The sequence below is a fragment of the Panthera leo genome, chromosome F3 (assembly GCF_018350215.1).
Source record: "Panthera leo isolate Ple1 chromosome F3, P.leo_Ple1_pat1.1, whole genome shotgun sequence".
In the NCBI taxonomy this organism is placed as follows: Eukaryota; Metazoa; Chordata; class Mammalia; order Carnivora; family Felidae; genus Panthera; species Panthera leo.
This window is the reverse complement of record NC_056696.1, coordinates 59,073,720-59,086,189: the sequence shown is the minus strand read 5'-3', so window position 1 is coordinate 59,086,189 and position 12,470 is coordinate 59,073,720. Positions and strand designations below refer to the sequence as shown.

The window sequence follows — 12,470 nt, the reverse complement described above, 5'->3', positions numbered from 1 at the left end:
ATTCTAGTATTGCAACAAAAGCAAGAAATATTAGAAACAAATCTCTAACAACAGGGCGTTAGTCAAAATATAGCATATTCATACGAAAAAATGTAATTCAACTATTAAAATATAGCATATTCATAAGAAGAAATCTAATGCATCTACTAAAATGATATTTAATACTTGTATAGTTGGTAAATTGAGTTTAAAAATAAGATTACAGAATATTACAATATGATATTATTTTATTGCAAAATATGTGCAGAGGAAAATGGTTAAAAGTTATTTTATGCGTTGATGGGGTTAAAAAAGAGACGAGTTCAAAATGGAGTTGCTTGTGCTAAGCCCATGTCACCAAACCAAGACTTAATACCTAACCTAACAGCAGTTTCAGCCTCTCCCAGAGATGTAATCGTAACCAGTCAGTCTGGAATTTCCTGGTGAGCACTGGTGAGGTGGTCTCTCTCATAGACGCCCCCCCCCCCCCCCCCCCCCCCGTCCCTTAAAGGAAGGTGATCTTGCCTGAAACAGTCCACTCTTTGCCAGTAATATCTCTGTCCTACCTCCTTCTGCCTATAAAAGCCTCCCATTTTGCACAGCTCCTCAGAGCTTTCTGTTTGCCAGATGGGATGCCTGATTCATAAATCATTGAATAAAGCCAATTAAGTCTTTAAATTTACTCAGGGCCTTGAGTGCAATGCAGGGGAAAAAAATGGTATATCAGTTAGAAATACTTTCAGCTGCATTGACCAGAATGCCCGGCTAACAGTGGTTTAAGCAATAAGGACATTTAATTATCTTAAATATGTCTAGAGTTTGGCAGTGTAGTGTGGAAGCAGCAGTTCAGCCATGTTCTCAAAGACATAATCTCCTTCTGTTGATCCTCTCTGCCTTAACTAGTTGGTGTGATTCCTCCTGGTTGAAACTGTCTGCTGTAGCCCCAGGCATGACATCCATGTTCATGGCCGGGAAAAGGGAAGGTGCACTGTTAGCAGTGTCTATCTCCTCTGTCGAGCATACTAACTCTACGGGGCGCCTGGGTGGCTCAGTCGGTTGAGTGTCCGACTTCGGCTCAGGTCATCATCCAGCGGTTCGTGGCTTTGAGCCCCGCGTCAGGCTCTGTGCTGACAGCTCAGAGCTGCTTCGGATTCTGCGTCTCCCTCTCTCTCTGCCCCTCCCCACTTATGCTCTGTCGCTCTCTCTCAGAAATAAATAAACATTAAAAAGAAAAAAAAAGAATACTAAAGCCTTTCCAGAACCACAACCCCATCCATCTGCATCTGAGTGGCGGCAACTGGAACTGGGCAATGGGATTATTGTGATTAGCTTAAACCAACCATAATTCCTGGACCAAGCACATTGTTGTTCCAAGGCTGAGGTTCTGTTAGTGAGCAAGGAAGGAAGATAGATCTTGGGTTGATGACAAACCATCTGCCACACAGAGTATGGAGCACAGCTATTGGTGGGGAAGTGGTGGTTGGTAAGCTAGGTCAGATCACTAAAGATGGTCTGGGTTTGGAGACTGGAAGTACAGATGGCTCAGACTTGGTTTAAGGTGGCTGTCACTTTGGGGTACCAGTGGACCAGCCAACAGGTCCAGCCAAGAAATTCAAGGACACGAGGGAGTAGATGTGCTTCCCATCATCTATCTCCCTCCTCTCTATAGAGATACAGTCAATGTGGTCCCTATAGAATGAGATATTTGCCAAGTCAGAGGATCCCAGAGCTGTGGGCTCACTGTTGTTTATACCAAGAGCTGGCAGGGAAGCGGGTTGGTGGGAAAAGGTGGCCATGTTGGTATTTGGTCATCTAGTTACAAGAAGCAATTTTTTGCTGTGGTACCGTGTGATTGCTTTGGCAATGGGTTTGTCAAAATTGAATGGCAATAGAAGAAATGGGTGCCAATAATCAGAGCATTGAGGATGCACACAGAGGAAACACACATACAAAGAATATTACTTCAATGACTCTATCCTAGAAGCTGGGAATGGCCGTCAGGGTGAGGGGGCCACCACAATCAAAGAAAAGCTTTATATATAAAGATGCTATTCCAGTGTTTGGCGCACGAAGAAGACCCGAAAGTGCAGCTCCCGTTGACTGTTTGGCTTGGATCCCTACTTTATGTCTGGAATTTCTTTCTTTCAAAGTCAACTGTGAATTTTAAAATGTATTATATTCTATCAAGCGGTTACCACAGTGTTGGGAGAGGCAAACTTTATGAAATCTAAATAGAAGCTTACTTGTAGTTCTGTGGGGACTAGACTATTTTTATAGTTCCGTCACACTAGTAGTAACTGACAAACAGGTATCTAAAGGACACTTCCTTAGAGGTAAGAGGGGAATTGCATGCATCACCATAGCTGAATGTAGTACATGAATGCCTTGTAAAGACACCAACTGATTATGGGTACCTACTATGGCGGAAGTAGAGCATGCAAATAAGTACGTTATGAGACTTAGCTCTTTGTCCTATTACAAGGTTTTTCCAAGTGAGATAAAAATAAAAAAAAAATAAAAGTGAGATAAAAGTATTGCTAGGTTTTGAGAATATACTTAAAATGTTTGAGACAATATTTTACAAAAATAGTGAATAAATACACAGGATGTCCATAGACAAAAATAGGTATGATAATACATACATTAACACACACGTAAGTAATACAGTAATAAACACAAGTTCGCTATAACCTCTCACTAAGAAAAATAGTTATTACTCATTATAATCCTTAATCAAGACGCTGATAGGCTAAATATTAATTACGACATGAAACACGGATTCCTCTATTTAGGAGGGAGTAGGTCCATCACAGAACAGTGCATACAGCCATCTCTCTCATTCCTCCTCCTCCTCGTCAAAAAAAAAAAAAAAGATTTTGAGGGTGGTGTTTTTTTTTAAAAAAAAAAAAAAAATCAATTCAGTGTGCCATAGTCCATTTTAAAGGTTTTCATTGAACAAATTTGCGCAAGATAATTCTTTCCATTCAGGGTTTCATTACAGCTGGATTACAATTCATGGTGCATTAGACCTGGTGCATTCTGACAGTTGGGTAGGAGGTGAAGTCTGGGTGGTGAATTTCTTCCTTCAGCCATTCACTTTATCTGTCACTGATGGAGGACTTCATACAGAGATCACAAGCCTAAATTTGAATCGCTTTGTGAATGGGAGAACTTGTCCAGGCAGTTCTCCTGGCTCTCTGCTCCCAGATGAGGCCCAGGATTATGTGCCAGAGCCCATCACAGTGTCAGAGCATGTTTATGAAATGAGTGGATACTTTGTATGGTGTAGAGGTAAGAGAGCACTCTCGGGAGGTGGAAGCCAGGGAGTGTTAGATCCTGGTTTCCTTTTACTGGCGGCTTATGCGCGTCATCAGAGGGCTACTGTTTACTAGCTTTCCTGCTTTTCCAGGTCTGAGGAGGCTCTAAAAACAACACCACCGGAAATTCTCCCAAGTCTGCATCTCACGGCAATGCAGACTTTTGCAGAGTGCGTCCAGGTGTAGCTGCACAGTGCACCCCATCAGATTAAGTGAGTCCCATCTAATTCGGGGATGAGTGTTAAATGCTTGCCTGTGGCAGGTCACAAGGGAGAGGGCACAATTTCAGTGGCCCAGATGTCCCGCTATGGTGTCAGTGGTGAAGGAGCCGGTGGCGTGGAATGAAAAGAGAACGGGAAGTGCGCACGGTGCGGTGTGAATTAGTTACAATCTCTGCACGATGCTCCGGTGAGCTTACTGCATGCGGCGTTCTGTGGTTCAGGCCGCATTTGTATTCTTTCGGCTTAATATCCGGTGTTAAGCCTATCTGGAAAGTGACAGCGAGAGTTACACTATTTCAAACTGCTGTTCACAGTGTTGCAGAGCTCACTACTATTTTGGAGGGAAGGGGATTTATTCTCGCGGGATCGGAGGCGGGTGGAGTGGCGCTCAGAGGGTTCTCTCAGGGCTGAGACTCTACTGCCTTGTTTGTCACAGAGAGCTCCGTTATATTTTCAAAACTCAAGGCCTCCATCTCTCCCCCAGAGGCTTTCTCAGCCAAACACTGGCGCAGGGGAGAGAAGTCCCTTTCGTGGCCTGTGTAATTGACCAATTAAATGTACTGATGAAGTGTGCGGGCATCAGTGTGTGTCCCTTGGTGTCCTAGGGAAAGAGGCGTATCAAATTGAGATGGTTGCTGTTTGAAATTATCTATCAATTAGAATGTTATTTAGCAGAATCATGGGGTGTGTTACAATGAACACAAGCTCCAGGTCTGCTTTCCTTAAAATGGGGACAGACTAGTAACAGGGCCATGGTGTGCTAAATCTGACTGCGTAGAACAACCCTATTTTCTGCAGTTGTTTTCCCATGGAGTGGAGAATGTGCTGCGATTCCTTCTTTGGTGGTAGATGCATTGAAAAACAAACAAACAAACTTCGAGCACTCTTTAATCCGACTGTATTAAATATGACTCATAGCCCCTGGCTGTATCCCAGCTGTAGGACACGTGAAGTCTTCTGTGTGGCTTTCTGCACGGGGAAGAATTTGTTTCTCCGTTTCCTCTTGCCTTGACATGCTCTGTCCCAGGGACTTCGTGAAATCATACAAAGCGTTCTAGGACAGCATTAGCTCAGAGCCTAATAAAGAGATTTCTCTTGCAGTTGTGGGTAATTAGGAACGACTCACTAACTGTGGGGTGCAGGATTAAAAGTGTTATTATTGTCTTATTAGAAGTGATGAGGCATGGGCAGGAGTATTTGCCTGGGAATGCATCTACTGACAGCTTCTTGTAACTCTCATCTCTGATTAAAATGCTTAATTGATTACAGAGCTTGGGCACTAAAAACCCTGATTCATTTTTGATACTAATGAGAGAAAAACGTTCTCTGGAGATGCACACAGGTGGAGGAAGAAAAGGAATCAGTGCTAATGAACAGCAGGTCACCTGCCGAGTGTGGGGTAGTGGAGAATGACAGACCAGCCATGACAGCTCCTGGGGGCAGGTCCTGCTCCGCTGTTGTGGCAGACCACGTCTTTACCTCAGTTTCCACATCTGTAATGTGGGGATACTAATACCTACCTCAAAGGGCTTCTGGGGTATAAGGAGAGAGTCAGGGACATGGTGGGAGCTTAATAAGCGCCCCCTTTTTAAGTTTTTTTTAAACGTTTATTTATTTTTGAGACAGAGAGAGACAGAGCATGAACGGGGGAGGGTCAGAGAGAGGGAGACACAGAATCCGAAACAGGCTCCAGGCTCCGAGCTGTCAGCGCAGAGCCCAACGTGGGGCTCGAACTCACGGACCGCGAGATCATGACCTGAGCTGAAGTCGGCCGCTTAACCGACTGAGCCCCCCAGGCGCCCCGAAGTGACCCCTTTTTTAAAAAATTGTCTTCTTGGGGCGCCGGGGGGGCTCAGTTGGTTAAGCGTCTGACTTCTACTGTGGTCATGATCTCATGGATCATGAGTTTGAGCCCCACGTCGGGCTCTGCGCTGACAGCTGGGAGCCTGGAGCCTGCTTCGGATTCTGTGTCTCCTTCTCTCTCTGCCCCTATGCCACTCACTCTCTGTCTCTGTCTGTCTCTCTCTCTCAAAAATCAACATTGAAACAAAAATAAAAAAATTGTCTTCTTGATTTTGTTACTTGCTTGGAAGTCATATGTTATTGTAATTCCTCGTAAGGTATTAATGTAGGACAGATGTAAGCCAATACAAGGGGGTTATTAAAAATTCCCCTCAATAAACTGGTAGGTTACCCCAACTGAGTTTTACTCCAAAAGTGTATGGGCCCCAAACTCACCCATTCTCTCCATTTCCTTCCCTTTTCCTCCTACTTCCCCCACTTAGTTCAGTCAAGATAACACTTGGCCAGTGTCCTGAGAGAAATTGCTGGCAGGGAATAGAGCGGAGAGGCAGAGGACGTTCTGTTATAGTGCTGTGCCCAGATTTTCCTTGGGACTTGTGATGGCTAATTTTAGGTGTCAACTTGATTGGGTCATAGGGTGCCTCGATATTTGGGTAAACATTTTTCTGGATGAGATGAACATCTGAATCATAGGCTCAGTAAAGCAGATTGCCTTCCCTAATGTGGGTGTACTTCATCATTCAATCTCTGGAAGGGTCTGGGTAGAACAAAAAGGTGGAGTAAGAGAGAACTCTCTCTCTCTCTCTCTCTCTCTCTCTCTCTCTCTCTCCTGCTTGTCTTCAGCCTGAAATATCAGTCTTCTCTTGTCTTTGGATTTGGACTCAGACTGGAATTATACCATTGGCTCTCCTAGGTTTCTAGTTTGCTGACTGGAGATCTTGGGACTTCTTAGCATCCAAAATTACATGAGCTAATTCTCTCTATCCCTGTCTCCACCCCTACCCTTATCCTTATCTCTCCCTCTCCTCCTATTGGTTCTATTTCTCTGGAGAACCCAGACGAATACAGACTTTGGTACCAAGAAGTGGGGGTGCTGCTGTAACAAATCCCTACACATGTGGGTGCAGCCTTGAAACTGGGGAATATGTAGAAGTGGGAAGGGTTTTGAAGCGTGTGCTAGAAATACGGACATTAAAAGCAGTTCTGGTGAACTCTCAGATGGAAATGAGGAATATGTTATTGGAGACCGGAGGCAAGCTGATTCTTGTTATAAAGTGGCAAAGAACTTGGAACAATGTTCTTGTGTCTTGTGGAAGGAGAGCTTGTGAGCAATGAATATAGATATTTAGCTGAGGAGATTCCTAAGCAGAGGGTTGAAGGAGTAGTTTGGTCCTTCCTGAACGCTTATAGCAGAACGTGAAAGGCGATACATGAATTGAAGAAGGAATTATTAAGCAACAAGGAACCAGAACTTGAAGGTTCAGAAAATCCTCACCCTATCCGTATGCAGAAGGGGAGAAAGGTCATTGTGAAGAGAACGCAAGGTGTGTTCTCGAGGGTGTGGCTCAATAACCATTTGATAAACGGACAATGGGGTGACCAGTGGATCTAACCAGCCTTTTTGACAGAACCAGGAATGGAGCTGGGGTTATACCAGCGAGGGATAAAAACAGTGAGATAAAATGAAGGAAGGCCGTTGGAATTCTTAGACCCTACAGGACTGGATCATTGAACTATTTGGTTAAAAAATTGTTCAGTATTCTTCAAGAAAATAGAAGGAGCCTAAAGGCAATTTAAAGACCATTAGGGTCACTGTCTTGGATCCAATGGGCCAGATGGCCTTTGACTGAAGACTTGGGCCTGCCCTGTCCTGCAAAGCCCTGTGGCTAGGATATGCTGCGGAACCTTGGGAATGGAGCTGCCTGGGGCCTTGGGGTGTGATATCTTACCCAACAGATCTGTGGAGGTAGAACCAGTGCCCCAGTGGGTCCAGAAAAGAGGATTGTTCTCCAGACTTAGAATCAAGTGGAATTTGCCTTATTGGGTTTTGGACTTGCTTGGGACCCCTTATTTTTTTTTTTTTACCTCCATTTCCCCCTTTTGGAATGGGGATGTCTATCCTATGCCCATCCCATTGTCGTACTTTGGAAGCACATAACTTGGCTGGTTTTACAGGGTCACAGCTGGAGTGGCATTTGCCTTAGGTTAAATTGACCCTTAAATCTCATTGTATCTGATTTAGATGAGATTTAGAGGGGGTTTTAGAATGGACGCTGCAATGATACAAGATATTTGGAGCTGTTGGGATAGAATGAATGCATTTTGCATGCCAGATGGACATGAATTTTGGGATCCAGGGGCAGAATATTATAGAATGAACTGTGTCTCCCCCCTCCTGCCGCCCCCCCCCCCCCCCCCGTTCACATGTGAACCTGTAACCCCTAATGTGATGGCTTTTAGAGATGGGCCTTTGGGAAGTAATCAGGGTTAGGTGACGATGTGAAGGTGGGGCTTTAACGATGGGGTTAGATAAGGAGAGAGAGAGGTGGCTCACTCTCTGTCCGGTGAGGACACAATGAGGAGGTGGTCATCTGCAAGCCAAGAAGAGAGCCTTCACCAAGACCTGACCACGCTTATGCTTCTCCCCTCCAGACAGCGAGACATAAATTTCTGCTGTTTAAGCCACACAGTCTTTGGTCTTTTGTTACAGCAACCTGAGCTGACTGATACAGGTCGTTTCCTTCCCCCCCCCCCCCCCACCAGGCCATCCTCTTTTATTTGGGACTTGGGTCAAGGTGTTTTGTGTATGTGCATACAGACAGTGCTCGTTTCTGTGAAGTTCACCAATGTCCAGCAACACTCAGCAAATGAGTACTTTAGACTTGCCTGGAGTATCACTTTGGGGCTGCCATATTCATTATGTAACTACTATTCAAAAGCTTCTAATTACCCTAAATTATTATAAGCCAAGAATCTCTTTGTCAAGTAGGAAGGCACATGGAATAAGATGCAGAAGCTTTTATGAATCTGGAGTTTAGAAGTGGAGGAAGGAACTGGAAACTCTGAGAATAACTCAAAGAGTTGAGAATCAATGCCAATCATTATGCTGGTGTGCCAGGGCCCTTCAAAACCACGTAGCTCCACCCCTGGACAAGGCTTGGCTATTTCCCATTGCAGAGGATTTCAACACATGTGGGTTCAAAAAAAAGTAAAACCCCATCTAATTCATCACCTTGCCAGATTCCCCCCAAAGAGCAATTATGAATGCTAATAGCTCCTGACCATAAGCTCACGTTTACTAAATGAACAAATCCATGGATTAGGAACACAAGTGTTAATGAATTTTTAAAATCTGCTAATTTGTTGAACGTTTAGGGCCATTAATAAGTGCATGTTCATGAGAACATGCATTTACCTTTCCTCTGCTGTGCAAGCAGTTAGCTGACCCACCACATGCTGTTAGGAAAGCAGGATTGGAGAGGAGATGACAGGTGCTGAGGTTGACTGGTGATAAGGCAGGGGCTCTTAATAAGATTTTAAATACCCATCTGCCGTTTGGTATGTACATTATAATACACTTGAATGTATTTGAAGAAGTGTTAAGATGATTGCTTTTTTCCAGGAAGGTGAAGCAGTTGCAACTTCTTTTCTTCTTTTTTTCATGGGCTTCTGATATCCAGGCTTGCAGATGCTGCACAATTTTGCTCAACACAGTTAAGAAGTGTTGACTCAGGCCTGGGCACAGTTGGAGATGCAGGATCCATTCCTGGAAGAACTTGCTTTGGAAGAGAAAGTGGCCCTTCCTGCAACAAAGGAAAGCTTGTTAGAGATTATTTGACAGTTTTTTGACAGTAGTGTGTGTGTGTGTGTGTGTGTGTGTGTGTGTGTGTGTGTGTGTGTTTAAGTTTCCAAACTGGGAAAATGAGAGTGAAGTTGGAGATCAGAACAGGCAACTTTTTTTTTTTAAATGTTTATTTTTTTATTTTGAGAGAGAGAGTGAGCAAGCAGGGGGAGGGGCAGAGAGAGGAGAGAGACAGAGACAGAGAATCCCAAGCAGGCTCTGCACTGATAGCCCAGTGTGGGCCTTGAACCGCAAACTATGGGATCATGACCTGAGCTGAAACCAAGAGTCAGATGCTTAACCGACTGAGTCACCCAGGCGCCCCCAGAACAGGCAACCTTTTAACCAAAGCCGTTCTTCCTCCAGCTCCAGGAGTAGGCCTGGGCCTCTGTGAGGAGGTGGCAAATCAGTCCTTTGGCTCTGTCCCTCTTTTCTATGTTCTTTTGTCCCCTTATTCTGTGATGATCCTTCATTTTCTCTCCTTCTCCTCCCTCCCTGCAAACCTCTGTCCTAAACCCCAGCTGCATTCTAGAGCCAAAGGCCTCAGATTTCTCTCTCTCCTTTCTAGTCAATACTTGCTCACCCTCCCTGTGAATTTGGGGCTGGTCAATATTCTTCCCCTCTTGGGAGTAGTTGTTGTTGAAGCATGGTCTCTGACGGTTGACTCATGGCTGCTGTTATGGGCTGAATTGTGTTGCCCCCTGAAATTCATGTTGAATTTCTAACCCCCAGGACCTCAGAATATGTGACCTTGATGAATAAATAAAATAAGAAAAAAAGAACGTGTGACCTTGTTTGGAAATACTGTTTTGCAGATGTGATTAGTTAAGTTATGAGCATGTCATGCTGGAGTAGGGTGGGCCTTTTGAAAAGGGGAAATCTGGATGTAGACACACGCACAGAGGGAGAATGCCATGTGAACACAGAAGGAGAGATCAGGGTGGTATGTCTGTGGGCCAAGGGACACCCAAGGTTGTCAGTAACCAGAAGAAGCCAGAGAGGAGAAAGGGATATATTCTCCCTCACAGCCCTCAGAAGGAGCCAGTTCTGCTGGCACTTTGATCTTGGACTTCTAGTGGCCGGAACTGTGAGACGGTCATGTTTTGTCAATCCAAGCCACCCAGTTTATGGTACTTTGCTATGCCAGCCCTAGAAAATGACTGAGGTGTTCTTTTCTTTTCTTTTTTATTTCTTTTTTTTTTTAAGTTTAAATGATTTATTCTGAGAGAGAGAGCAGGGGGAGGGGCAGAGAGAAAAGAAGAGAGAGGATCCCAAGCAGGTTGTGTCCTGCCAGTGCAGAACTCAATGCCGGGCTTGGTCTCAGAAACTGTGAGATCATGGCCTGAGCTGAAACCAAGAGTTGGATGCTTAATCGACTGAGCCACGCAGGTGCCCCTGAGGCGCTAGAGGGTAGATTTCTATTATGAGGTGCTGGTAATAGATTTTTTTAAAAATCTATCTTAGGCAGCAGTGAGGTGGTGGGACAGGCATCTGGAGGAGGGTGGATGGAGATTCAACCTAAGACCAGGAAGATCTTCCATCTGCTCAGATCTTATACCTGGCAATCTGGAACGATAATTCAGCCTGGTGTTTGCTACAGTTCAGTTCCAGCTTGGAAATCACCATTTTGTGCAGCTCCTTGAGCCAGCTGTCTCTGTCTGCCCCTGCGTGACACGATGGCCACGGGCAGAGGGTCATCAACTAATCATTACTTTTAGCGCCATGAAATGTCATTTCCTGTATTACCTCTTGACATAGCAGAGATGAAGCACTGTCCTATTGATTCCTATACTACATCAGGCAATTTATATTAATAAAACCTGGTCTTAGAGAGCACACATTTTGAGGGTCTCAGTGCAAAATAAAAATGTGGGGGCAGATGAGGTTGTGAAGTCAATCTCCATTCCCACATGCTGGCTGCCCTAACCTGTGCCTGGATGTGCACGGCACCTGGATTGAAGTTGACTCTCCCATATTCCCCACCCCTCATGGCCCATCAAACGTGCAGGGGTGCTGCCAGCTGGGTGCAGGATGGATGCTGTCTTATTCTGTCTCAGGATGCCATAGAATGAGTGTCTCACCCCAAGCCCACCCCTGCTTGGCACAGAGAATGACAGCAGAATGTAGGCCTCTAACCCTCCATGCTACTTGGTCTCTACCCCAGGTGGAGGATGGCAGTGATTGTGGGACGGGATCAGGAACAAGGGGCCAAGGGTACCAGGGGTTGGGGAGGAGACGGCTGAGCAATGGGAAGGTGGGGAGATGGTGGGAGGTAGGATTACATGGGACCCAGCGCTCCAAGCCTCCTGCTCCGTTGTCCCATGGACTTCACTTACTAAGCGCAAATTCAGAGATGAAATTATTAAGAATTTTAAGGTGGCGACTGTAGAGTGTAAAACTCCCAAGTGCATGGTCCTTCTGAGGGTGGGACTCGGTGTGACTATACTGGTTATTGGTCCATGAAACCAGTGCTGTTTAGAGAGGCAGCTTCGTGGAATTTTGTTAGAAAAAATTTAAATATTATGATGCCTTGTGTTGTGTCATAGCTTGAGGATGAAAGCACATTAAGGAGACCCATCCTTAATGGGTTTGGTTGTAAGCCTCCTTAAGCCTCCTTATTGAATCTAGTAAGACTAGATTCATGGAAGGCTTGGGTCCCGAGCCATCCCCTCAGTTAACACGTGAGGAAATGAAAATGTGCCAAGAGGCCCATGCTTACACAGCTGGGCAAGAAATTGTGTTATTTTGCTACTAAGCTGATTCCAGAAGGGCGTGAGGAAACTTCTGAGGCTGATGTATAGATTTCTTACCTTGATTGGAAGGATGGTCTTAGGGCTGTTTCCTTTCGCCGAAACTCACCCGATCATACATTTGAATATTTGCAGTTTAGTATGTGTGAATTACGCCTCAATAAAGCTGCTTAAAAATATTTAAGGCAAGAATAAAAAAGTTGATTTAAGAATAAGATAGTCATAGGGCGCCGGGGTGGCTCAGGCGGTTGAGCTCCTGACTTCGGCTCAGGTCATGATCTCGTGGTTCGCGAGTTTGAGTCCCGGGTCGGGCTCTGTGCTGACAGCTCAGAACCTGGAGCCTGTTTCAGATTCTGTGTCTCCCTCTCTCTTCTGCCCCTCCGCACTCACACACACTCTCTCTCAAAATAAAAAAAAAATTAAAAAAAACCCATAAAATTAAAAAAAAAAGATGGTCAACAGTTTAAATCTGTCAGGAATATCAAAGAATAAAAGTGAGCAGTTTGTCAAACGCACAGATGAACTGCCATCAGTATCATACTGTAGGGTTCACACGGTG

At 44.9% G+C, this 12,470-nt stretch overlaps 1 long non-coding RNA gene across 3 annotated transcripts in view; it reads left to right on the top strand.

The window, feature by feature from the left end:
* The window catches only part of LOC122212117, a 243,526-nt gene that overhangs the window by 118,326 nt on the left and 112,730 nt on the right, over window positions 1-12,470 (top strand). For all 3 annotated transcript variants that reach the window (XR_006199004.1, XR_006199002.1, XR_006199003.1), the window contains exon 4: window positions 3,389-3,508. This is a non-coding gene — a long non-coding RNA (uncharacterized LOC122212117). The remainder of the gene's footprint in view (window positions 1-3,388; window positions 3,509-12,470) is intronic.